Source organism: Neophocaena asiaeorientalis, unplaced genomic scaffold, assembly GCF_003031525.2.
Source record: "Neophocaena asiaeorientalis asiaeorientalis breed wild unplaced genomic scaffold, Neophocaena_asiaeorientalis_V1.1 scaffold545, whole genome shotgun sequence".
NCBI classification, from domain to species: domain Eukaryota; kingdom Metazoa; phylum Chordata; class Mammalia; order Artiodactyla; family Phocoenidae; genus Neophocaena; species Neophocaena asiaeorientalis.
The window spans coordinates 429,460-455,403 of NW_020174638.1; the positions used below are offsets into that span (position 1 = coordinate 429,460).

The 25,944-nt window shown below is 37.7% G+C and overlaps 2 pseudogenes; one reads left to right on the forward strand and one right to left on the reverse strand.

The window, feature by feature from the left end:
- LOC112408503 (RNA/RNP complex-1-interacting phosphatase-like) overlaps window positions 1-25,076 on the forward strand; it is a 41,994-nt pseudogene extending 16,918 nt beyond the window's left edge.
- On the reverse strand, window positions 18,285-18,954 carry LOC112408505 (RING finger protein 11-like; annotated as a pseudogene).
- Window positions 25,077-25,944: the final 868 nt, after the last annotated feature.

Here is a 25,944-nt window from a genome sequence, read left to right on the forward strand (position 1 = left end):
CCTGAAAAAGAATTCAGAATAATGATAGTAAATATGATCCATAACCTTGGAAATAGGATAGAGAAAATGCAAGAAATATTTACCAAGCACCTAGAAGAACTAAAGAGGAAATAAGCAATGATGAACAAGACAATAAATGAAATTGAAAATACTCTAGAAGGGATCAATAGCAGAATAACTGAGGCAGAAGAACGGATAAGTGACCTGGAATATAAAATAGTGGAAATAAATACTGCAGAGCAGAATAAAGAAGAAAGAATGAAAAGAACTGAGGACAGTCTCAGAGACCTCTGGGACAACATTAAATGCACCAACATTTGAATTATAGGGGTCCCAGAAGAAGAAGAGAAAAAGAAAGGGACTGAGAAAATATTTGAAAAGATGATACTTGAAACTTCCTTAATATGGGAAAGGAAATAGTTAATCAAGTCCAGGAAGCACAGAGAGTCCCATACAGGATAAATCCATGGAAAGAACATGCCAAGACACATATTAGTCAAACTATCAAAAATTAAATACAAAGGAAATATATTAAAAGCAGCAAGGGAAAAGCAACAAATAACACACAAGGGAATCCCCATAAGGTTAACAGCTGATCTTTCAGTTGAAACTCTGCAAGCCAGAAGGGAGTGGCAGGAAATATTTAAAGTGATGAAGGAGAAAAACCTACAACCAAGATTGCTCTACCCAGCAAGGATCTCATTCAGATTTGATGGAGAAATTAAAACCTTTACAGAAAAGCAAAAGGTGAGAGAGATCAGCACCACTAAACCAGCTTTATAACAAATGCTAAAGGAACTTCTCTAGGCAAGAAACACAAGAGAAGGAAAAGACCTACAATAACAAACCCAAAACAATTAAGAAAATGGGAATAGGAACATACATATTGATAATTACCTTAAATGTAATGGATTAAATGCTCCCACCAAAAGACACAGATTGGCTGAATGGATACAAACACAAGATCCGTATATATGCTGTCTAAAAAAGACCCATTTCAGACCTAGCAACACATACAGATTGAAAGTGAGGGTATAGAAAAAGATATTCCATGCAAATGGAAATCAGAAGAAAGTTGGAGTAGCAATTCTCATATCAGACAAAATAGACTTTAAAATAAAGACTATTAGAAGAGACAAAGAAGGACACTACATAATGATCAAGGGATCGATCCAAGAAGAAGATATAACAATTGTAAAAATTTATGCACCCAACATAGGAGCACCTCAATACATAAGGCAAATACTAATAGCTCTAAAAGGGGAAATTGATGGTAACACAATCATAGTAGGGGACTTTAACACCCCACTTTCACCAATGGATAGATCATCCAAAATGAACTAAATAAGGAAATACAAGCTTTAAATGATACATTAAACAAGATGGACTTAATTGATATTTATAGGACATTCCGTCCAAAGCCAACAGAATACACATTTTTCTCAAGTGCTCATGGAACATTCTCCAGGATAGATCATATCTTGGGTTACAAATCTAGCCCTGGTAAATTTAAGAAAATTGAAACCGTATCAACTATCTTTTCCAACCACAATGCTATGAGACTAGATATCATTTACAGGAAAAGATCTGTAAAAAATACAAACACATGGAGGCTAAACAATAAACTACTTAATAACGAAGTGATCACTGAAGAAATCAAAGAGGAAATCAAAAAATACCTAGAAACAAATGACAATGGAGACATGACGACCGAAAACCTATGGGACGCAGCAAAAGCAGTTCTAGGAGGGACGTTTATAGCAGAACAATCCTACCTGAAGAAACAGGAAACATCTCAAATAAACAATATAACCTTGCACCTAAAGCAATTAGAGAAAGAAGAACAAAAAAAACCCCAAAGTTAGCAGAAGAAAAGAAATCACAAAGATCAGATCAGAAATAAATGAAAAAGAAATGAAAGAAATGATAGCGAAGATGAATAAAACTAAAAGCTGGTACTTTGAGAAGATAAACCAAATTGATAAACCATTAGCCAGACTTATCAAGAAAAAAAGGGAGAAGACTCAAATCAACAGAATTAGAAATGAAAAAGGAAAAGTAACAACTGACACTGCAGAAATTCAAAGGATCATGAGAGATTACTACAAGCAACTCTATGCCAATAAAATAGACAACATGTAAGAAATGGACAAATTCTTAGAAATGTGCAACCTGCCAAGACTGAACCAGGAAGAAATATAAAATATGAACAGACCAATCACAAGCACTAAAATTGAAACTGTGATTAAAAATCTTCCAACAGGGCTTCCCTGGTGGCACTGTGGTTGAGAGTCCGCCTGCTGATGCAGGGGACAAGGGTTCTTGTCCCTTTATGGAAGGATCCCACATGCCATGGAGCAGCTGGGCCCATGAGCCATGGCCACTGGGCCTGTGTGTCTGGAGCCTGTGCTGCGCAATAGGAGAGGTCACAGCAGTGAGAGACCCGTGTACCACAAAAAAAAAAATCTTCCAACAAACAAAAGCCCAGGACCAGATGGCTTCACAGGTGAATTCTATCAAACACTTAGAGAAGAGCTAACACCTATTCTTGTCAAACTCTTCCAAAATATAGCAGAGGGAGGAACACTCCCAAACTCATTCTATGATGCCAACATCACCCTGATACCAAAAGCAGACAAAGATGTCACAAAGAAAGAAAACTACAGGCCAATATCACTGATGAACATAGATGCAAACGTCCTCAACAAAATACTAGCAAACAGAATCCAACAGCATATTAAAAGGATCATACACCATGATTAAGTGGGGCTTATTCCAGGACTGCAAGGATTCTTCAATATATGCAAATCAATCAATGTGATACACCATATTAACAAATTGAAGGAGAAAAACCATATGATCATCTCAATAGATGCAGAGAAAGCTTTCAACTAAGTTCAACAACGATTTATGATAAAAACACTGCAAAAAGTAGGCATAGATGTAACTTTCCTCAACATAATAAATATGACAGACCCACAACCAACGTCATCCTCAATGGTGAAAAAGTGAAACCATTCCCACTAAGATCAGAAACAACACAAGGTTGCCCACTCTCACCACTCTTATTCAACATAGTTTTGGAAGTTTTAGCCACAGCAATCAGAGAAGGAAAAGAAATAAAAGGAATCCAAATCGGAAAAGAAGTAAAGCTGTTACTGTTTGCAGATGACGTGATACTATCCATACACAATCCTAAAGATGCTACCAGAAAATTACTAGAGCTAATCAATGAATTTGGTGAAGTAGCAGGATACAAAAATAATGCACAGATATCTCTGGCATTCTTATACACTACTGATGAGAAATCTGAAAGTGAAATTAAGAAAACATTCCCATTTACCATTACAACAAAAAGAATAAAATATCTACGAATAAACCTACCTAACGAGACAAAAGACCTGTATGCAGAAAAACGCTAACACATATATATGGAATATAAGAGAAAAAAACGGTCATGAAGAACCTAAGGGTAAGACAGGAATAAAGACACAGACCTACTAGAGCATAGACTTGAGGATATGGGGAGGGGGAAGGGTAAGCTGTGACAAAGTGAGAGAGTGGCAAATGTGGCACATATATACAATGGAATATTACTCAGCCACAAAAAGAAACAAAATTGAGTTATTTGTAGTGAGGTAGATGGACCTACAGTCTGTCATACAGAGTGAAGTAAGTCAGAAAAAGCAAAACAAATACCATACGCTAACACATATATATGGAATATAAGAGAAAAAAACGGTCATGAAGAACCTAAGGGTAAGACAGGAATAAAGACACAGACCTACTAGAGCATAGACTTGAGGATATGGGGAGGGGGAAGGGTAAGCTGTGACAAAGTGAGAGAGAGGCATGGACATATATACACTACCAAACGTAAAATACATAGCTAGTGGGAAGTAGCCGCATAGCACAGGCAGATCAGCTATGTGGTTTGTGACCACGTAGAGGGGTGTGATGAGGGTGGCAGGGAGGGAGACGCAAGAGGGAAGCGATATGGGTATATATGTATATGTATAACTGATTTACTTTGTTATAAAGCAGAAACTAACACACCACTCTAAAGCAATTATACTCCAATAAAGATGTTTTTAAAAAGTAATTAGAAACTAAAAAGTAAAACTAACAGAAAACATTTGTTATTATAAATAACAATAGAATTTAGTATGCTATTTTACCCTCAGGACTACTGTAGGGCATACTGTTCTTTGCTGTTCCACTTGTGGCAGGATTCATAGTTTTTCTAACAGGTACAGATCCCTAAGGCTGATACTGTGAGGAAATGTTATACTTGAGCTACACTCTTATCTCTATCAGGCATTTCTTGGAATTGTCTAAAATGTAAATGTATACTGACAACCTCCAGCATGATACCAGGCACATAATAGAAACCCAATAAATGTTTCACTGTGAGTGGAGTATCAGTTGATAGAATATTTTTGAAGGTTGATTAGGCAGATTAGATTGATTGATAATCTTTCAATATTTTAAGTTTACATCTCTTTCATTCCAGAAATTCTATGTCTAGAAATTTATATATAGCTATATACATGTGTAAAGAGGTTCACATTGCAGCCTATCTGTAACAGAGGACAAAAACAAACAAAAATAACCCCAATCTGAAAACAACTAAAAGTCTATCAATATTGAACTGGTCATGAAAATTACATAATGTTAACGCAGCTATTGAAGAGAATAGAATTGATGTATGCAATAATTGAGTGGGAAAATCACTATCCAAGACACATTGTAGACTATGTATATAGTATGCTGCTCTTCTATGAAATACAGGATATCTTTTATGTACAAACACTTACTTACAAGATACAAGTGTGAATGTAAGCACTTGGGAAATATCTGAAAGAACCACACAAGAAACTGGGAGAGTGGGACAACTTTCCACGTCCCGTATGATTGGAATTATGAAAGGTACACACACGAACTAATGGATGACTGCAAACAGCCTCCGGCTTAGGAGGGAAATTGCAGGCATCAGAATCCTCTTTACTAATCAAGCGCGTTAATGCGCCTGCGGGATGACGTCATCTGGACGCATGGTGGCGCATGGGCAGTAGAAGGAGGTCCATGAGCTGCGTGGGATTGTGCCTAGGCGCCTGTGGTTCGTAGCCTTCTGCTGGCACTGGGGGCACCAGGTTGGTGATTTTGGACTCCTGGCATTGGGTGGGTGGTATCTTAGGGGTGACATGAGCCAGTGGCATCATGCCTGCAGGTGCTGGGAGCAGCATCGTGGCTTTTCTGGACATTCGTTGGCCACGAGGAAGGGCGGAAAGCACATCCCAGAAAGGTAATATGCCGTGGCCCCTGGGCGTTTACAGAGGAGCTCACAGCCCCTGGGCCTGGGCTTCATCTCTTGTGCTGTCGCCTGTCACAGTTGCCCCCATGCACTGGCCCGTCCACGCTGTGCTAAGGGGTATTGGTCGTCTCACGGCTCAGTTCACAGTAGCTGAAAGGGACCGTGTGTGATATTCTGATTTCTCCCCATCGTTTTAAAAGGGAGGCTCTGGCCATTGCTCCTCGGGTAAAATGCAGAGGGACTGCTTTTTAAGATGGGACTGTCAGTGTTGGGGACACTCCTTAATTACCAAAATGGAATCCCCTTCAGTTCCTCAATCTGTGTTGTTTAGGCACAGAAAATGTGAGGAATAGTTACTGGAACTAAGTTTGAGTGAAAAAACGCACCGGTACCACCGAATTTTCCATCGAAACAGTTGATTTGTGTTGTCTCTTGGAATTATATAGGGCGTACAATTGCTTCCTAACCAGTGTCATTTGAGAGATCTACCTCTGTACATTCAAATGATTAATTCTTCGGCTTTGCTCATATACGTACTAAACCCTTTAATTCCTTAAGACCTTCCTTTCCTGAATCTCATACCCCATTAAGCCTGATTCAGTTTACCTCCTGAATTTCTTCTGAATCTGTCAACTCTTCCTCAACATCCAAATACTGAATTTGCCTGTCCGTTGCAATTAGGTCCTAAGTAGTGTCCATATTTCTTGTTTCCTTCCAATACATTCTTCACACAAGAAACCTTAAAAGCCAGTTGGAACATTGCTCATAAACATCGCTCAAAAACATTGTTTTGAGAATAGAAAACAAACTGTTGGCCTTTAACACTCTGCGTGGTCTAGAATCCTCTCTGCTTCTCTGGCCCCATATTGTGCCACTTTTGCCCTCACTTTCTATGCTTCACATACACTGAATTAACCTTAGTTCTAACCCATATTATTTTTCACTGTGATTCCTAGCATTAAGGAATTTTATTATCAGGTTTTGTATGAGGACTAAAAGTAAATTGTGAAGTGGAAGAATTGAGTTTAAACTATTTCAGTCAACACGCCTGTACTAATGATACCTTAGTAGTCAACACCAGGCTAGGTTTTATCAGGGATACAGAAGTTCTGGCCATCTCTGGTTTTAGATATCCCTTATTTGTTGAGATCTTTGCATTGTTTTGTTGCCTTTTATCTGTTTTCAAGATGGGAAATCAGGAACAAGGGAAGTATAGGTTATTACTAGGTGGGGTTGAATAAGGGGAGCAGCAAGATGTAAAGCAGAAAGAAATCATATCCCTACTATAGACAGATATGATTTCCATTTTCAAGGCGCATTCATCCTATGCAGGGAGACAGATTAACATAAAATTTGCCTAACAAAAAACATATTAACAGGTGGAAAGACTATCTCCCAGTTGGACAGCAGATGCCTAGGACTCATTTCATTGCTTTCAAAGTTCCTTCAAAAAAGGTAAGCAAGAGGGAAGACATATGGGAACATATGTATATGTATAGCTGATTCACTTTGTTATAAAGCAGAAACTAACACACCATTGTAAAGCAATTATACCCCGATAAAGATGTTTAAAAAAAAAAAAAAAAGGTAAGCAAAAGTTAATACCAAATTCTTCCACAAATCTGAATTCACCATATAGAGCCCTGGCTCTCAACCCTGTCATACTCCATTTTCCCTTTTTATCGCAAATATATTTTAATACCTCTTTTACTATACAGCAATGGAATTCATAGATAAATAGAACCTACTTTTGAACTTAATTTAAAAAACAGCAACACCAATGGAATGCCCTAACTATAAATAAAGAATAAAGTAATTTATAAGAAAGTAATATGTATCTCAGTATGTAAATGTTTGGGGATGACTATACTAGAAATAAAGGAATAGTCAGTTACTTGTACCATGAATGCAATAAACTATGGACTTTGGTTGATCATGATGTGTCAGTGTTGGTTCATGAATTCTCACAAAGGAAGCACACTGGTATGGCATGTTGATAATGGGGAATGCTGTATGGTTTGAAGGAGAGAGGATATAAGTGGGAACTGTGTACATTTCGCTCAGTTTTGCTGTGAATCTCAAACTGCTCTAAAATTAGTCTACTAATTTAAAAAGAAAAGTGTGTTGCTGGCACTTGAATAACCAAACAGATCAATGGAACAGAGTACATGTATAAGCCTAATACATAAAAGAATATTTAGCAGTGAAAGCCATCCTTCCTATATGTAGATATTCAAGAAATATTTATTTTTCTGTTTATTTTCAGGCACCCTGGATGGAGCTGGCAATACAGTGGTAGGCAAAATTGATGTGGTCCCTTCATTCTGGGAGTTTACAGTCAGGTTAGGAGACCAACATGAAATAAACAAACATAGAAATAAATATATAGAAGTGAGCTTATTTTCTTCTATCTAATCTCTCTGGAAGAAAGGATTGTAATATCGTTTGTAAACTCCAGAGGAAGAAACTTTACTTTGAATCATATGTTAGCATCACAGGGTTTGAATAAATTGATAATATAGTAAAGGATTAACATATGTTCTTTCTTATTTTATTCTTTCTGACAGAGTTTTGAAAAGAATCTTGCTCCAGAAGAACGTTTCTCCCCCTTGGATCTCTTTTAACAGACTCCAATAATGCAATGAAGAACTTTGGCTGATTATTGACTTAACATATACTCGCCGCTATTATAAGCCAGAGGTAAACGGAACCTGTAATTGAAAATGACCTTCTTTCTGATACTGTAATAATTCATAGTAGTTCAGCAGTTATCATCTTATGCTAAGGTGAATCTTGGCCTTCTTTCATGGATTCAAAAAGGGAAGCTAGTGGTTTCCTGAAATACACATTTGTAATTGCTATTTCAAAATGAGATTAAAGATATGAATTGAACTATAGTATTTGGCAGTAGGCTCTAGATATGCTTAAGAAATTCTATAAGCTTCCATGTTCTATATTTTGAAAATGAAGTAAACTTTTAGTAAGAATAGTAATAGCCTAAAATGAAGGAAAGGTACGTCCATTATGTGTTTAGCACTTATTTTAAGCAGTTTCCTGAGTATGATTAAGCATCACTGTAAAAGACAACTGTTCTCTAAGTTTTATGCTTTCTTTTCCTAATATCTTCTGATATAATACAGAAACCCATGTATTCTCTTGGCCCATGTAGGACATACCAGTGCAAAGAATTATCCTTCTTCTGACCTGTTCCATGGCCTTGGGTGACAGTAACACCTAATGTTTGTTAACATTTGTATAGCAGTTTGCCATTTACAAAGTTCTTTCATATCCATTCGAGTTAGTTAATCTTCACAACAATCCTTTGCTGTTGAAGTGGAAGTAGTACTGATATCTCCTACTGAGTGCTTACTCTGCACTAAGCTCAGAGGATAGACAACTACAATTACTAATTTTACAGACAGTGAAAGTGACTCTCAGACAAGGAAAAATTGAAATTTCAACTCAGTTATTCCTCTTTTTTTATTGTGGTAAAATATAGATAAATCATATTTATTTTAACCATTTATAAATATGCAGTTCAGTGGCATTAAATACAGTCACAGTGTTGTATAACTATCACCACTGTCTATAACCAAAACTTTTTCATCATCCTCAACAAAAACTCTGTAACCGTCAAACAGTAAGAACCCCATTATCCCTCCCATCGGCCCTTAGTAGCCTCTATTCTATTTTCTGTCTCTATGAATGTGCCTATTCTAGATACCTCGTGGAAGTGGAATCTACAATATTTATCCTTCTATGTCTGACTTATTTCACTAAACCTAGTGTTTTCAAAGTTCATCCATGTTTTAGCATGTAATAAAATGCCATTCCTTTTTTGGCTTAATAAATCCCACTGTGTGTATATACCATATTTTGTTATTCATCGGTTGATTGACACTTGGGTTGTTTCCACCTTGTAGCTATTGTGAATCATGCTGCTGTGATCATTGGTGTATGAATATTTGCTCAAATCCCTGCTTTCACTCTTTTTAGATGTGCAGTGTAGGTAGTAGCGGAGTTGTTGGATTATACGGTAGCTCTACGTTTAACGTTTGAGAAATTGCCAAACTGTTTTCTACAGTGTCATCTTGTTTTTAAACAATTATCACAAATTTTAAACATATACAAAAGTATACAAAATACTGTAAGTGTTCCTTGTATACCCATGAACTCATCCAGCTTTAATATTTACCAAGTGATGGCTGTCATCTTTTATCTATACCCCCACCTGTTTCACCCCATTCCATATTATTTTGAAGGAGCACCAAAACAACATGTAATTACACCTATACATTTTAATTAATTAATTTATTTATTTATTTATTTCGTGGCTGTGTTTGGTCTTCGTTTCTGTGTGAGGGCTTTCTCTGGTTGCGGCAAGCGGGGCCAGTCTTCATCGCGGTGCATGGGCCTCTCACTATCGTGGCCTCTCGTTGTGGATCACAGGCTCCAGACACGCAGGCTCAGTAGTTGTGGCTCACGGGCCTAGTTGCTCCGTGGCATATGGGTTCGTCCCAGACGAGGGATCGAACCTGTGTCCCCTGCATTTGCAGGCAGATTCTCAACCACTGTGCCACCAGGGAAGCCCGAGCTATATATTTTTGGTATGTATATTTAAAATATAGGGCTTTTATTCCTTAATATCATTTTTTAATAATAAATACCCAGTGAGTGCTCACATTTGCAGTTGTCTCCTAAATGTCATAAAAAATTGTTTTTAAGAATTTTGAATTAGATCCACATAAGGTCCACACTTTGCCGTTGATTGTTAGGTCTCTGAAGTCTTGTTTAATCTATAGGTTCTCCCTGCATGTCTCTCTCACTTTTTTCTCCTCCTTGAAGTTTATTTTGAAAGAAACCAGGTAATTTGTCCCATCTAGATTTTGATGATTACATTCCATGTGTTGTGAACATATTCTTCAGTCCTTTTATTTCTTTAAATTGGTAGTTGATCAGAATGAAACTTGCATGTTTTGTTTTGACAAAACAGTTTCGTAGGTGATGGTGTGTTCTTTCACGAAGACGTATGTAATTGTCTCTTTCTGTGATATTAGCAGTCACTGATGATTCATACCTACATCCATTAATTCAGTTGAGGCTTCAAAAAATGGTGAATTCTGTTGTTCTTTTTTTCACTTATTAGCTGCGTATATTTCTATGAGGAGAAGATTCCCCTCATCAGCTATTTTGTTGCCCAGTTGTAGAGGCATGATTCTCTTCTTTTATTTCACAGTTTTCAAAATAATGAGTTGATTCACAAATATCCTCCAGTGGTGACCAATTTTGTAAATTTATTTATTCATATCACCATGGACTCCATTACAGTTATTATTCTGGGTCCCTATCTTTGGCCAGTTGGAGATTCTCAGTGACTCCTGAGTCCTTTTGATATGACATCTGTTGTTTCTAGACCTTTTCAGTGGTCAGAGCTAGGAAAAATGTATGTTTGTTTTTAATATTTTTAAAATATGTCATAGGTTCATACTGCTACTTTCCATTTAAATTCAGAACTAGAGAATTTTCACTTATCCTTTTCTGTCTTCTATTGATAGTCTACTATCTCCCACCCCACGAATACCAGTTCTCAACAATGCCTGAAATTGGCTCTGTTTCCTAATTCGAATCCAAGTTCTTCTGACTCTATTCTACGACTCTCCTTAAATCACAGCCGCTTTATGGCCCTTGAAATGTAAGATAGAACATAAATGTAGGTAGAACTGTTTATATCATTTTGAGTTAAATGTGCATTCATTCACATAGATTTCCTTTTCCTTTTGCATGCCTAGTAACTGTCCATTCTGCAGTTTTAATGAAACTCAAGTGATAATTACTGGTTAAAGGAGCTTTGGAAAAAATGGCTCTTATCAGAATGACTGACATACTAAGTTTAATATACTCTCCTGGTTTATATTCTGCCTTCTCTAATTAATTTTTTATTCTTTCCCTACAAAGGAAATAATACATATTTTCATGGTTTTGCCTTTTAGGACTTACCATAAACTATTCCTTATTTAAAATTTGTACAATTGGGCATCAGGTGCCAGATGACGACACTAGTTTTAAATTCCAATGTGCTGTTAACGGGTTTCTGAAAGAAAATAAAGATAATGGTGAGTTGTTTTTTGTTTGTTTTTTTTTTCTTTACCTGGACTTTGGTATGCATTTTGAGTGGGGTTGGCAATTTTTAACATTTTTAAAAGTTCTGACATTAGGCCTGTTGTGTTTGGTAACATTAAGGTGGAAATGTCAGATGGTGCTAATTAAGTGCGATGTTTTTCCTGTTTATGGTGACAAACAATTTAGTTTAGACTCGAAAGTGATTTTTGTGAGAAATATGAACTGAACTAGCTTACTTATCTCTTTTTTTAAAAATTTGAATGGAAAATACATTTTAAAAAATGTTCTTTTGTCCTATTTATTGGTTGAGAGGTGGAAGAAAAGGTTAAGACTCTCAGGTTCTTAGTGTATATAAAAGAGAAAACAAAAAGCAAAGGTTCGAGGTGAGGCAGATCCCTAGAAGGAAAACAAAAGAAAGTGGACTGGAAGAGTGGCTTCCTCATCATATGTGTTTAAGATATGTTTGCTGCTTTTATACTTTGGGTGCAAGTGAGGAAAAACACGACCACGTCTTATTCTTATCTTCAGACAGGAAGAACTTAAAAGGCTGGTGTTTTCTTGTTTCCACTTTAAGATCTACATTGTTGATAGTAGATCTTAATAGCGTGTGAATTTTAAGGATACACTTGCCTTTTTCTAGCATCTAACTATCAGAAGGAACATGGTGTTTGCCATGTTTTAAGACTGAGGAATCTTTTGTCTTTGTAACACCACTGACCCCCATGAGAAAGTGTTCATTTTGTCCTCTTTCTAAATTTAGCCTGAGGAGTGTGCACTTTATTAAATAAATCTAAAAGACAGTAAATATTCCGTGTACATATAAAATAATGTGCATATATACATAAAACAGGGAGTAGGGGAGAAGCAATAGAGATGGAGGTGGGAAGATAGGAGATAGGAGGTGAGAGAGAGAGAGGGAGAGACTGGAATTTCAAGATAAACTTTCATTCTATAACCTGGTTGCTTAATGCACGTACTAGCTCTTAAATATCTTAAGCCCTATTCACAGATCTTCTCTGTACATTAGCTTTAAAACGTGAGAGGCTTTGCCTTGTCTGTGATCACCAGGGTGTCTAGAAAGGAGGCAAATTATCTGATTTGTGTAAACTGTAGTCACAGAAATGTTACCTCTTAAGATGTTAAGGTGCAGCTGCCAGCCTACTCACTTCCTCCAGGTTCCTTTGTGTATGTCCTGTCTGTTCCACGTGGGCTAGAAGATCCTTACAAGTGCATGAGAACACGTTTTTAAACCTTGATTGTTCACATGTTATACCAAGTGTAGTCCATTGCATATGCTGACTCCTCTGTGGGTCTTCTGCATGCGGTGGGCTAATTTCACCATGCTCTCTTCCATTGCAGTCTCAGGACCTTAGTTATGATCCATTCGTGACTTTCTCTGCTATAATCCCCTCCCACAGTTGCCAGAATCACTGATAATGAGGAGGAGACTACTATCCACTCCCTAGAATTGGTAGAGACTCAGAAAATAGTTTCAGTAAACACCAAGTGCCTTATAGGTTTGTTGTTTTGGGCACAGGGATACAGAGGTGAGTAGAAGTCTTTGTTCAGTAGCAACTTACAGTTGTCTAGGAAGATAAACATGTAGTGACTATAAGTGGGTAATTATGATAAAAGAATCAAGTGCATCAGGAATATAGAGGAGAAATTGAAGAAGGCCTTACTGAGGAGACAGCATTTGAGCTGGGCTTCAGGGAAGAGGATTTTGCTGGAATGAGGAAAGGACAGCCCAGGTATTTGGAACAGGTACAAAAGGCACAGGGTTTGAACTTGTGCTCTGTAGGGGCAGACTCTGGTGTGACTGTAGGGTAGTGTGAAAGGGCAAAGAATTCATTTTCAGAAAATATTTGTATAACACCTTCTAAGTTGAAGGCACTGTTCTAGGAAGAAGGAAGAGAACAAAATTCTTGCCCTTACATACTTTACATTCTAGTGGGAGAGAGAGATGAATAAATAAGTCAATATATGGAGTGTCAAGTGGTGGTAAATGCTTTGGAGAATAACAAAAGAAGATGAAGAGGTGAGGGAATGTGGTAGGTGATCAGGGAAATCCCCTCTATTAAGATGTCGATTGAGCAGAGCCTTCAAATGAGATACAAGCCATTGGATATCTGGGAGATTGGAGATCGGGTGGGAGGGTCTGTTCTGAAGCAGGAGGAATAGTAGGTGCAAAGTCCCTGAGGCATGACTGTACTTAGCATGTTTGAGGAATAGTAAAGAGGCCAGTGTGCCTGAGCAGGGGAAAGTGAGCGAGGGAAGGGCAGCAGAGAATGGGATCAGGGAGGCTGGCAGGGGAAAGGAGGGAGGTGGATGATGTAGGTCCTTGTAAGTCATAGTTTGAACTTATAATTCAGTTGGAGAGACAGACTGATATTTGTTTATAGAGTTCTCAATGCTATGCTAAAAACTTGGGCTTTATTCTGTGCTAAGTGAAGATTTTTAAGCAACAGAGCAATCCAGCCAAGTTTATGTTTTAGAAAGATAACATCTTCCATGTGGAGGATCAGTTGAAATAGAAGAGATTGTTAGAATTGTAGGGTGGTAGTAATCCAGGCAGGAGATGATGCATACCAGACACCACCTAGTCACAGAAATAAATTTTGCAGAGATTAGCTACATGTTGTTGCATTTTATTTACTTTCTCATACAATTTTTTTAAAGTGCTGGACCACGAAATACTTTGGCATAGTTGGAAAAATCTGAGACTCGATTCTAGTCTTTTTTCTGTTTGCCTGCTGTGCAGCTTGGGCTTACATCTCAAGCCTTACTTTTTCATTGTGAAATAAAAATGGTACTAGTTAACCTGAGAACTCCACAAGCACATAGACCCATGGTATGTGAGGAGCAGTGAATGAGAGAAGATATGGAAGTGCTTTGGGACCCCAAGAGCTCTTCAGAACCCGTTTGTTCTTTTTAATGTTGAGCATTAAAAGTGAAGGTATTTCATTTCTTTCACTCAAAACGAAATTCTATGCTTCTGATAGTGTGTTTTTGTTTTTTTCCACTCCCTTTTTCTATAGTCAGATCAGTTCCTGATGGGCATTCTCCAGTCCATGCTATTGCATCTGATTGGAGGCTATGCAAAATTTCCCAGAGACAATGAATTTTGACTTTATAGTAGTTAATTCTTTATAGTGCGTTCCTGCAAAAACACTCTTTTCTTCAGAGTTTTTCCTTTTCAGGAAGTGGTCATGTTTTGGTAACTAATAAATGCTACTCTTCAGAAAATTGTATAACTTGTTTTTTGTGTATCTACTTCGCTTACTTAATTCCATATTCCCTGTTTTATAGACAGACTTATTGGTGTCCACTGTACCCATGTTTTAGACAGGACTGTCTACCTCATCTATAGGTGAGTTGCCAACCCCCAGAGGCAGACCATGTTTAAATTGTTCTGTTTACAACAGTAATGTAAGCTAATGTAAGCTGAATGCAAAAAATGCAGTCAGAAAAATATATGAAGTGGAAGGCAATTTTGCCCCCTACTCAGAGGTTACTACCAGTAATAATTTAGCATATATTTTTTGAGACGTAAAAAATGCAGATATAAGCATATACAATGATCCCTTGGTATCTGCAGGGGATTGGTTTTAGGACTCCCCATGGATACCAAAATCCTGGGATGCTCAAGTCCCGTATGTCAAATGGTGTAGTATAGTTGGCCTTGCATATGTGCAGGATATGGAACAGTTGGATATACAGCACTGACTGTACACGTGATTCAGTTGTATAGTGTTTAGATATTCTGGCTTATAATTTAATGTATGGTGGCCATCTTCCTATGAAAATATTTGGAGACCTCAATCTTATTTATTTATTTATTGTTATTATTTTCCTCCAAATTTTCTTTAGGTAGTTGGATATATATTAATGAACAAAAACTTATGCAAGATACATGTAACAATTTACTGGAACCTGATATTCTGATTCTTTCAGTTTTTCTCAAACTCACCATGCAACTCATAAGAAAATTCCCAGAGGCACGACTGTGCTTAGTATGTTTGAGGAATGGTAAGGAGGCCAGTGTGGCTGGACAGGGGCAAGTGAGTGAGGGCAGGGCAGTAGAGAATGAGATCAGGGAGGCTGGCAGTGGAAAGCAGGGAGGTGGATGATGTAGGTCCTTGTAAGTTATAGTTTGAACTTATAATTCAGTTGGAGAGACAGAATGATATTTGTTTATAAAGAATTCTCAATGCTATGCTAAAAACTTGGGCTTTATTCTGTGCTAAGTGAAGATGCTTAAGCAACAGAGCAATCCAGCCAAGTTTATATTTTAGAAAGATAACATCTTCCATGTGAGGATCAGTTGAAATAGAAGAGATTGTTAGAATTGTAGGGCGGTAGTAATCCAGGCAGGAGATGACGAATGCCAGACACCACATAGTCACAGACATACATTTTGCAGAGATCAGCTACATGTTGTGTTTTATTTACTTTCTCATATAATTTTTTTAAAGTGCTGGACCACGAAATACTGTGGCATAGTTGGAAAAATCTGAGGCTCGATTCTAGTCTTTTTTCTGTTTGCCTGCTGTGCAGCTTGGGCTTATGTCTCAAGCCTTATTGTTTCATTGTGAAATAAGCACAGTGCTAATTACCCGAGAACTGCACAGGCACATAGACCCATGGTGTGTGAGGAGCAGTGAATGAGAGAAGGAATGGAAGTTCTTTGGGACCCCAAGATCCTTTTAGAAACTTTTTGTTCTTTTTAATATTGAGCATTAAAAGTGAAGGCATTCCATTTCTTTCACTCAAAACAAATTCTATTCTTCTGATAGCCTGTTTTTTTTTTCCACTCCCTTTTTCTATAGTCAGATCAGTTCCTGATGGGCATTCTCCAGTCCACACTTACATCTGATTGGAGGCTATGCAAAATTTCCCAGAGACAATGAATTTTGACTTTATAGTAATTAATACTTTGTAGTACATTCCTGCAAAAACACTCTTGTCTTCAGAGTTTTTCGTTTTCAGAATAGTGATAGTGTTGTGGTAACTAATAAAGGCTACTCTTCAGAAAATTGTTAACTTGTTTTTAGTGTGTCTACTTCACTTACTTAATTCAATATTCCCTCTTTTATAGACAGACTTATTGGTGTCCACTGTACCCATGGTTTAAACAGGACTGGCTACCACATCTGCAGGTGAGTTGCCAACCCCAAGAGGCAGACCATGTTTAAATTGTTCTGTTTACAGTAGTAATGTAAGCTAATGTAAGCTGAATGCAAAAAATGCAGTCAGAGAAATGTATGAAGTGGAAGGCAATTTTGCCCCCTACTCAGTGGTGACCACCAGTAATAATTTAGCACATATTTTTTGAGACGTAAAAAATTGCAGATATAAGCATATACAGTGGTCCCTGGAAATCTGCAGGGGATTGGTTTCAGAACTCCCCATGGATACTAAAATCCTCAGATGCTCAAGTCCCGTCCATAAAATGATGTAGTATTGTTGGCCTTCCATATCTTCAGGATATGGAACCATTGGATATACAGCACTGACTGTACATGTGATTTCATGGTATAGTATTTAGATATTCTGGTTTATAATTTAATATATGGTGGACATCTTCCTATGAAAATATTTGCAGACCTCAATCTTATTTATTTATTTATTTTTCCACCAAATTTGCTTTATGTATTTGGATATAAATTAATGAACCAAAACTTAAACAAGATACATGTAAGGATTTAATAGAACCTGATACTCTAATTCTTTCAGTTTTTCTCAAACTCATCATGGGGCTCGTAAGAAAATTAACCAACATGGATACTACTACAGTTGAATGTCGAATTCTTAAGTGCTTATGACATACTAAATTTTTCTATAATGCACTTATGAAGAACCCTTCAAGAGAATTGTGTTTTATATGTAGAAAAGTATTGATTTCTTTGAGGAGAGAAGCATTCAGCTTTAGTGGATAAATCCTTGTTAGGCTGAGGCAATCATTATCATATCCCTCTTTGCCATGAATTGTCTTATGAATGGTCATATCAATCTGTTTTGGCAAATGAGCAATTAGGAGAAGGTTGTTATTGTGCTTATGAGAATAATATTTTTCTCTGAAGAAAGATAAATATGCATTAGGAAAATGACCATTGGGACTCTTTTTCTGCTTCCTCCTTGTTTTGTTAGAATATGATACTTGGTTTTACAGCAGTCATCTTGTGACCCTGAGATGATTGTTGTATGCCAATAACGACAAATGGTAGATTAGAAAGAACCAGCAAAGACAGAAAACAGCAACATCAATAGTAACAACAATCACAGCAAAAGAACAATGGGACCTTAACTTGTGGAGTTCCTATAAAGTACAAAATAAATGCTCTATGTTTATTCTAAAAAGAAAAAGAACTATGCAAAAAAGCTTAAAACTACTTTTTTGTGCCAGTGTTATAAAATGTAGCTTTAAATAAAACCTTGACCTAAATGCCAGCAACTTCAGAAAAGAATTTGGGTAGGGGGAAGAAGAAAGATATCTCACTTAGGAACAACAACCACTATCTTTATCCTAATCTTCGACACACAATTGAAACATATATAGCTGCTCTAACACTTTACACAAATCCTATGTACTGGAGCAATAACAAGATCTGAATACAATTATATTTTTAAACACTGGGCAAAGGCTTTACATAAAAATAGCATCCTACTTTTCCCCCTAAATTTCTAAAATATCACATACTTTTCCCCAACATCTGCAGCTGTTCAGGAATTTTTAGGAAACTTTCATTCATGATCTTAATTCCTAATCCCTGGCTCTTTGGGTTCAACAACAAAAGATCAAAACCACCAAAAATGATGGTTCTCTTGAAGTCAGGTGCGAGTCACTGGCTTAGTTAGTCTTGTAGGACAAAAGCAGTTCTGCGTCAACTGTCTCCATGCAGGAGGGGCACGTGAAGCATCTCATCAGCCAGTCATCTGTACAGCCCTGGTGATCTGCATACACAGCAGAAATCAAATTGGGTTCTCATAAACAAAGTTCATCATACAGATCACACACTCCCGGATCTTTTTATTTAATATTTGTTTTATTTTATTGATTTTTTTTTTTGTTTCACTGGGTCTTATTTGCAGCCGGTGGGCTCCTTAGTTGTGGCATGCAAACTCTTAGTAGTGGCATACATGTGGGATCTAGTTCCATGACCAGGGAACGAACCTGGGTCCCCTGCATTGGGAGTGCAGAGTCTTTAGCCCGTGTACCACCAGGGAAGTCCCCCAGATCCCTTTTTCTGATCCGTTTCTTCCAGGATCATAAACTCCTTTAGGCTGATGCTGTATGAGGCCTATTCTTTTGAGCTATCCTATTTTGTTCCTCTCAGTTAAGTTGCTAGGTGAGTCTGGCTAGGTGTTGGGTGATAGACCAAAACTGGAACTTGATCCAGATATGGCAGCAGTGGCTCCTGATCCAGCTCCATCCCCTTGCCAAAGCTAGCCCAGTCAGACTGAGACTTGTGAGGCAGGGAGATGTCATCCGAAGTGGGGTACGTAATGCACTTCCCCATCTTCCGGGGCTTGAGTGTGTGATCTGTGTGCTGTTTTGACAGTCTTCCAACCTGATTCTTCTTTTTTTTTTTAAATTTATTTATTTATTTATTATTTTTATTTATTTTTGAATTTTTAAAATTTATTTTTTATACAGCAGGTCTTATTAGTTATCTATTTTATACATATTAGTGTATATATGTCAATACCAATCTTCCAATTCATCTCACCACCACCGACCCCCACCCCGCCCCACTTTCCCCGCTTGGTGTCCATACGTTTGTTCTCTACATCTGTGTCTCTATTTCTGCCTTGCAAACCCGTCCAACTGTACCATTTTTCTAGATTCCATATATATGCATTAATATACAATATTTGTTTTTCTCTTTCTGACTTACTTCACTCTGTATGACAGTCTCTAGGTCCGTCCACGTCTCTACAAATGACCCAGTTTCATTCTTTTTTATCTTTGAGTAATATTGCATTGTGTATACGTACCACATCTTCTTTGTCATTTCATCTGTCGATGGGCATTTAGGTTGCTTCCGTGACTTAGCTATTGTGAATAGTGCCACATTGAACATTGGGGTGCATATGTCTTTTTGAATTATGATTTTCTCTGTGTATATGCTCAGTAGTGGGATTGCTGGGTCCTATGGTAATTCTATTTTTAGTTTTTAAGGAACCTCCATACTGTTCTCCATAGTGGCTGTATCAGTTTACATTCCCAGCAGCAGTGCAAGAGGGTTCCCTTTCCTCACACCCTCTCCAGCATTTGTTGTTTGTAGATTTTCTGATGATGCCTATTCTAACCGGTGTGAGGTGATACCTCATTGTAGTTTTGATTTGTATTTTTTTAATAATTAGTGATGTTGAGCAGCTTTTCATATGCCTCTTGGCCATCTGTATGTCTTCTTTGGAGAAATGTCTATTTAGATCTTCTGCCCATGTTTTGATTGGGTTGTTTGTTTTTTTTTTTTAATAATGAGCTGCATGACCTATTTATATATTTTGGAGATTAATCCTTTGTTTATTCATTTGCAAATATTTTATCCCATTCTGAGGGCTGTCTTTTTGTCTTGTTTATATATTCCTTTGCTGTGCAAAAGCTTTTAAGTTTCATTAGGTCCATTTGTTTATTTTTTTTAAGGCTGCTTTGTTCCTTTGCTCACTGATGAACATATAAAAGTCAGAAGTTTTTGATATTATAAAACGTCAAAGTAATGAACATTCCTGTGTGAACACGTTTGAATATATATGCTTTGTCTCAGTTAACTTCACTCAGAATGGGACTTCTGCATCAAAGTGTTGATGCCCTTATGCTTTTTGTGGTTGTTGCTACACTGTACCAATTTATGGTTGTTCACGCAGGAAATACTTATTGAGCATGTGTTATGTTTAAGCACTGTGCTGGGTGCTAGCAAAAAGGCTTGTGAAATTCTGTGTGAAGAGACTTGGCTTGCCCTTTGTGAATTCTAACAGTCCAGAGAGGGAATAGATATTCAAGAATCATACTCTGCATGTAGAATTACATCTCTGACAAGTGCCAAGCAGAGGAACATGGTGCCATGAGAGCATATTTTAGGGAGGATTTGATCTCATCATGGAGATTAGAGAAGGTTTATTTAGGGAATGTTTCAGCTGATATCTGGAGGATGAGTAGGTATTAACCAGATAGAGACGTTGGGGAGAGATTTCTGAGCATAAGGAATAGCAAAAGATCCTATAGAGGAAAGCATATGCTGTGTTGGAGGAACTGGTCAGGAAGGTGGGGCTGTTGGGGGAGCCTGTGATTATAATGGAGCTTCAAGTGTGGGTAGGAGATCGATCGTGCAGGCTTATGTTTAAGGTTTCAGACTTTAAGAGTAATAGAAAACCATTGAACTTTTTTCTTCAAGGTGAGTGTGTGGAACATACCCAATTGCATTTTCAACCTATCATTTTGCTACCAAGTGGAGAATACACTGCAGGGAGAAAGAGTGGAAATGAGGAAACAAGTTAGGAGACTTTTGTAGGAATTGGGCATAACGGTGGCTTGGACCAGGGTATGGTGGTCATTTTGGTGGAAAGATGTGGACAGATTCTAGAGGTATATAGGCAGTATCATTGTTAGCACTGGTGTTGGGTTGAGGATGAGTGTGAGGGAGAAATAACTGTCAGTGATGGTGATTCCTAAGTTTCTGGCTCCTATGGTTGGTTAGATAGGGTTTTTTAGATATGATGTTAATATTTATCTTAATGTGTCTTTTGTTATTTGCTGGTTCTTGATGAATACTCTGTCATATCAGGTCTCCTGTTTTTAGCGTACAGAGCATTTTCACCGAAACTGACTGTTGCATGTTATCAGATAACTTTTTAACATCTGTCAGTTTTGTCCTGTATTTTATTCTCTTTCTTTATTAATTAAATTGTTGTATTAATATAAATATATTAATAGATTTTCTAAAGTTGCATTATCCTTGCATCCTTGAAATAACACCTTTTTGTAGTCCTGGTGTATATCATTCTTTAATAGCTATTGATTAGATATGCTGATATTTTCTTAGGATTTTTATATCTATATTTGTTAAAGCGAAATGGACCTTTTTTGCAAAACCTTGATTTTATTTTTATTTACAAATGACTCGAATTTTGTTGTTTTGTAGATATTTGATTGATGTAGAAGGCATGTGGCCAGGTGATGCAATTGAATGTAAGTATAAGGGTTGTCACTACTTTTCCCTTTTTATAAAATTTGAAGGTAGAAGTGTAGGGGAATTTCTCAAATTTTGGACAAAGAGAAAAATTTGTAATTCATTTGTTCTGTCATAAGATAACCTTTAACCAAAAGTTTTTAAAGGGATGTATCTGGAAATAGCGAGATATAACAGCCTAAATAATTAGTCAGTGGATTCAGCATTTTTTTTCTTTTTAAAATTTATTTAATTAATTAATTAATTTTTGATATTATATCCACTGCACCACAAAGGAAGTCCCTTTTTCTTTCTTCCTTCCTTCCTTTCTTTAAAGCTCCAAGTCATTTAAAATATATGACTTCTTACTAAAAATCTCCAGTTCATATAACCAAGGGGTTTATAACTTCTCCTGTAAAAGGTATATTCCTGGGACTTCCCTCGTGGTCCAGTTGTTAAGACTCTGTGCTTCCAATGCAGCAGGCGTGGGTTCAATCCCTAGTTGGGGAGCTACAATCCCACATGCTGCACAGCCAAATAATTTTTTTTAAGTTATATTCCTGTATTATTGAATTTAGTGGTTTAGGTTTTTTTTTAATGTTTAGAAGATTTCAATTTATTTACCAGGAACAAACAAAACATAATCTAAAAATAGTTTTCCAGAAACTATTTCCATCATTCTCTTCTTCCCTTTCTCCTGCAGACTGGTGTTTTATCTTTACAAGTTCTCCATCATTCCATAAGAAAGCTGCTCTTCTTCTTTTTTCATAGGAGATGGTGAACAGTGGTAAAATATCCAGTTTACCTAAATTTCTAGAGTACACTTCAGGGAGTGAATGATGGGGTGGGATGTTGGGGCAGAGTGAGAGATACAGATTCTGGTGAGACTGAGAGTCATTCACAAAAATTATTGGGCTGTGGTGAAGGGAGAACAAAAATAAATCAGGTTCCTGCTAGTGGACAGGAAGCCAAAATGAAGAAGAATGGTGTGTAGCTGGACAGTGTAATTAGGCCCATAAATGCTGTGTCTTCTGATAGTAATTATGAACAGAAAACAAGTAATAATTACTAATAACACGTAGGTGACAAATCCTTGAGAGTTGAGGCAGAGAGAAAGAAAGATGGCATTATACCTTGTCTCTGGTTCATTGAGTTTCCAAGGCTGGTTTATGACCAATCTTGGGTGAAACCATAACTAAATCATTTTTGCTAAGGTGATCAGCTTTCGTGGGGTCCTTTCTCTGCACTCTGTCCAATGATAAAGCCCACTTGTTTATGCCTCCTGGAAAACAGTTATTTCAATACAGTATAAGTGAAGCATTGATGAAACAGCTATGAAGAACATATTTCCACATGGCCTCACACCTCCGTTTCAAAGTGCTTTAAAACTTTTTTCATCCAAAACTCAATAAAAGAAAAGGATGGGGATCAAATCCCGTACAGAGGCACTGTAAGAAGAAAGAGAATAAGGAGCAGAATAGCATCTCTTCAGACAATAAAATCAAGTTGGAAAAAACAGGTCCACAAAACAGATCAAAACTGTAACCTATTATTTCAAAGTGAGCTAAAAGATGTTAGGAAAAACAGTGGAAAAGATGAAAGAACATGGATCGAGGAGGGAATTGGAAGTTACTGTTTAATGGCTATAGAGTTTCTGTTTGGGATGGTGAAAAAGTTCTGGAAATGGTAGATGCTGATAAATGTCACCTATGGGTGTTTAGTTTTAGTTGATCTTCTTCCATGAAAGGGTTTGGAGAGATTCAGAAACTATACTGCTGCCTCCATCTTTCTGAGGTCCTGCTCAATCTTTAGACATAATTATTTTGAATTTGGATAGTGGTGATGGTTGCACAGCATTGTGAATGTATTTAATGTCACTGAATTGTATACTTGAAAATGGTTGAAATACTAAATTTTGTTTTATGTATATGTTACCATAATGAAAAAAAGATGAACCAACAGCATAAACTAGAATTAGGTAAGATGATAGAACTCAGGACAGATTTCAAAATAAAAGAAAAAAAATTCACAAATGCAGACTAAATTTAAAATAATACAAGAGTGGGGACTTCCCTGGTTGTCCAGTGGTTAAGAATCTGCCTTCCAATGCAGGGGATGCAGCTTCGATCCCTGGTTGAGGAACTGAGATCCCCCATGCTGCAGGCCAACTAAGCCTGCACACTGCAACTACTGAGCCCACGTGCTGTGGAGTCCACGTGCCACAACTAGAGAGCCCACAAGCCGCAAGGAAGAGCCCACGCACTGCAATGAAGAGCCCACATGCTGCAACTAATACCTGACATTGCTAAAAATAAATAAATTAAATAAAATAATACAAGTGAATGAACATAATGGATAATGCCTTAAGAGAAACAAACAAGAAAAGGAAAAACATTTTAAATCAAAAAGAAGATAAAAAGAATTTTAGAGAAATGGAAAACATAAAAGATAGGCAAAAAAGAGTCAGGACAGCTCTGAAAAAAGTAATATAATTATGTGTAAGAATCTATTATACCATAAAAGTGACATTTCAAATCAGTGGGACAGGTTAGTCAATAAATTGTGATACATACATGTTGAGGTATAAATAGTTCTCTGGAAGGATCCACAGCATGGCAAAAGCAGATGTCTCTGAGGAGGGAAATATGTGGCTGAGGAACATGGGGAAAAGGGTGACTTTTCATTGAATACCCTTGTGTACCTTTTCTAATGTTCTGTCATGTGAATTTATTACCTCTGAAGTTCGCCTGAGTTCAAACCCCAGTTCCCCAAATTACTAGCTCTTAATCTTGGGCAAACTCTTCACACTCTCCAAGCCTCTTTATCTGTGAAATAAGGTCAGTAACTTAGACTGGTGCTGCCTGGCACAGAATAAACTGTCAATAAATGGAGATTATTAGTGTAAAAAAACAAATGCCCATCAATGGATGAATGGATTTTTTAAATGTGGTGTATATGTGAAATATTATACAGTCATTAAAAGGAATGAAGTACTGACACATGCTATGACATGGACAAACTTGAAAACATTATGCTAAGTGAAAGAAGCCACACATAGTGGTCACATTTGTATTATTTCATGAAATGTCCAGAAAAGGCAAAACTATAGTGACAGAAAGGAAATTAATGGTTGCAGGGACTGAAGGAGGAGGGGATGAAGAGAACCTGCTGATGGTTACGGGGGCTTCTTTTTGGGGTGATGAAAATCTGATGGGTTAGATGACAGTAATGGTGGCATAGGTTTGAGAATATACGAAATGATGCTGAATTTGCAGTTTCAGAAGGTGAATTTTATGGCATGTGAATGACATCTCCAAAAAATAATTTTGAAAATGAAAATTGCCAGGTTTCCCATGGTCACTATCCACTGTCTCCATCTCTCCCTTCTCCCCATTGCATTACTTTTGACGCCCGCCCCCCCCCGCCCCCGCTGCTCTCTCCCATCCTCACTCCCTCGAGCTTGCCCATGAGGCCTCCCAGTGAGCCCCTGAACCGCTGGGTGCCTGCGTCCTGTGGCTGTTGGAGCGGCTGCCCAGTGTGCGTGCCCCGACTGCTCTCTCCCATGAGAGTGGACGCTTCCATCAGATTTTTCTTGTGCATTTCAGTTGATGGTGATGTTTATAGAAGGTGGCACGCACCCTGGTCAATGGAGGAAGCCCCTGAAGTTAATATTTAGGCCTGTCCATAAGTTTGATCTCGTCCACCAGTAACCTCAGGATGCTGTGCTCTGTAAGCCAGGTGGGCCGCCTGCGGGCACTTGCAAATACTGAGGACTTTGGAGGCATTTGGGCCTCAAATTGAGGCCTTGTAACTCCACATGCGATGTGATGTCAGCCCTTTGCTGCACCTCTCTAAGTGAAGTGGAACAGGAATACTGGCCTTGCCTGTTGCTGCCAGGATTAACTGAATAGTGCATTAGCTGCCCTGGTGCTTAGGTGTTGAGTACATGGTGATTTACATACCAGGCCCTATTCGTGGGCCTCCTGATGCCACAGTTCCCTTTGCTCTGCCCCTGTCATCAGCTGCCCCTAGGATAACTCTGAGCCCTAGCTCCCTCTCTGGGGGATTTCCCTATTCTCCCACTATAATCACACCTGAATAAGGCAACTCAAACCTTTCAGAGATGTGTCCTGAACCTCTTGGTTTCTTAAATACCTATCTGGTGGTTGTGAGACATAAGGCCAACCTCCCCAAGAGACGTTTTCTATTTCTCCTACTAAACCAAGACTCATCTTCCGTCATCTTGAACTCTACTCAAATTTTCTTCTTTCAACCCTGACCTCTGACACTGCTTTTTCCTTCTGCCATTTCATCCTAATTCCTGCTTCCTTTCATAAA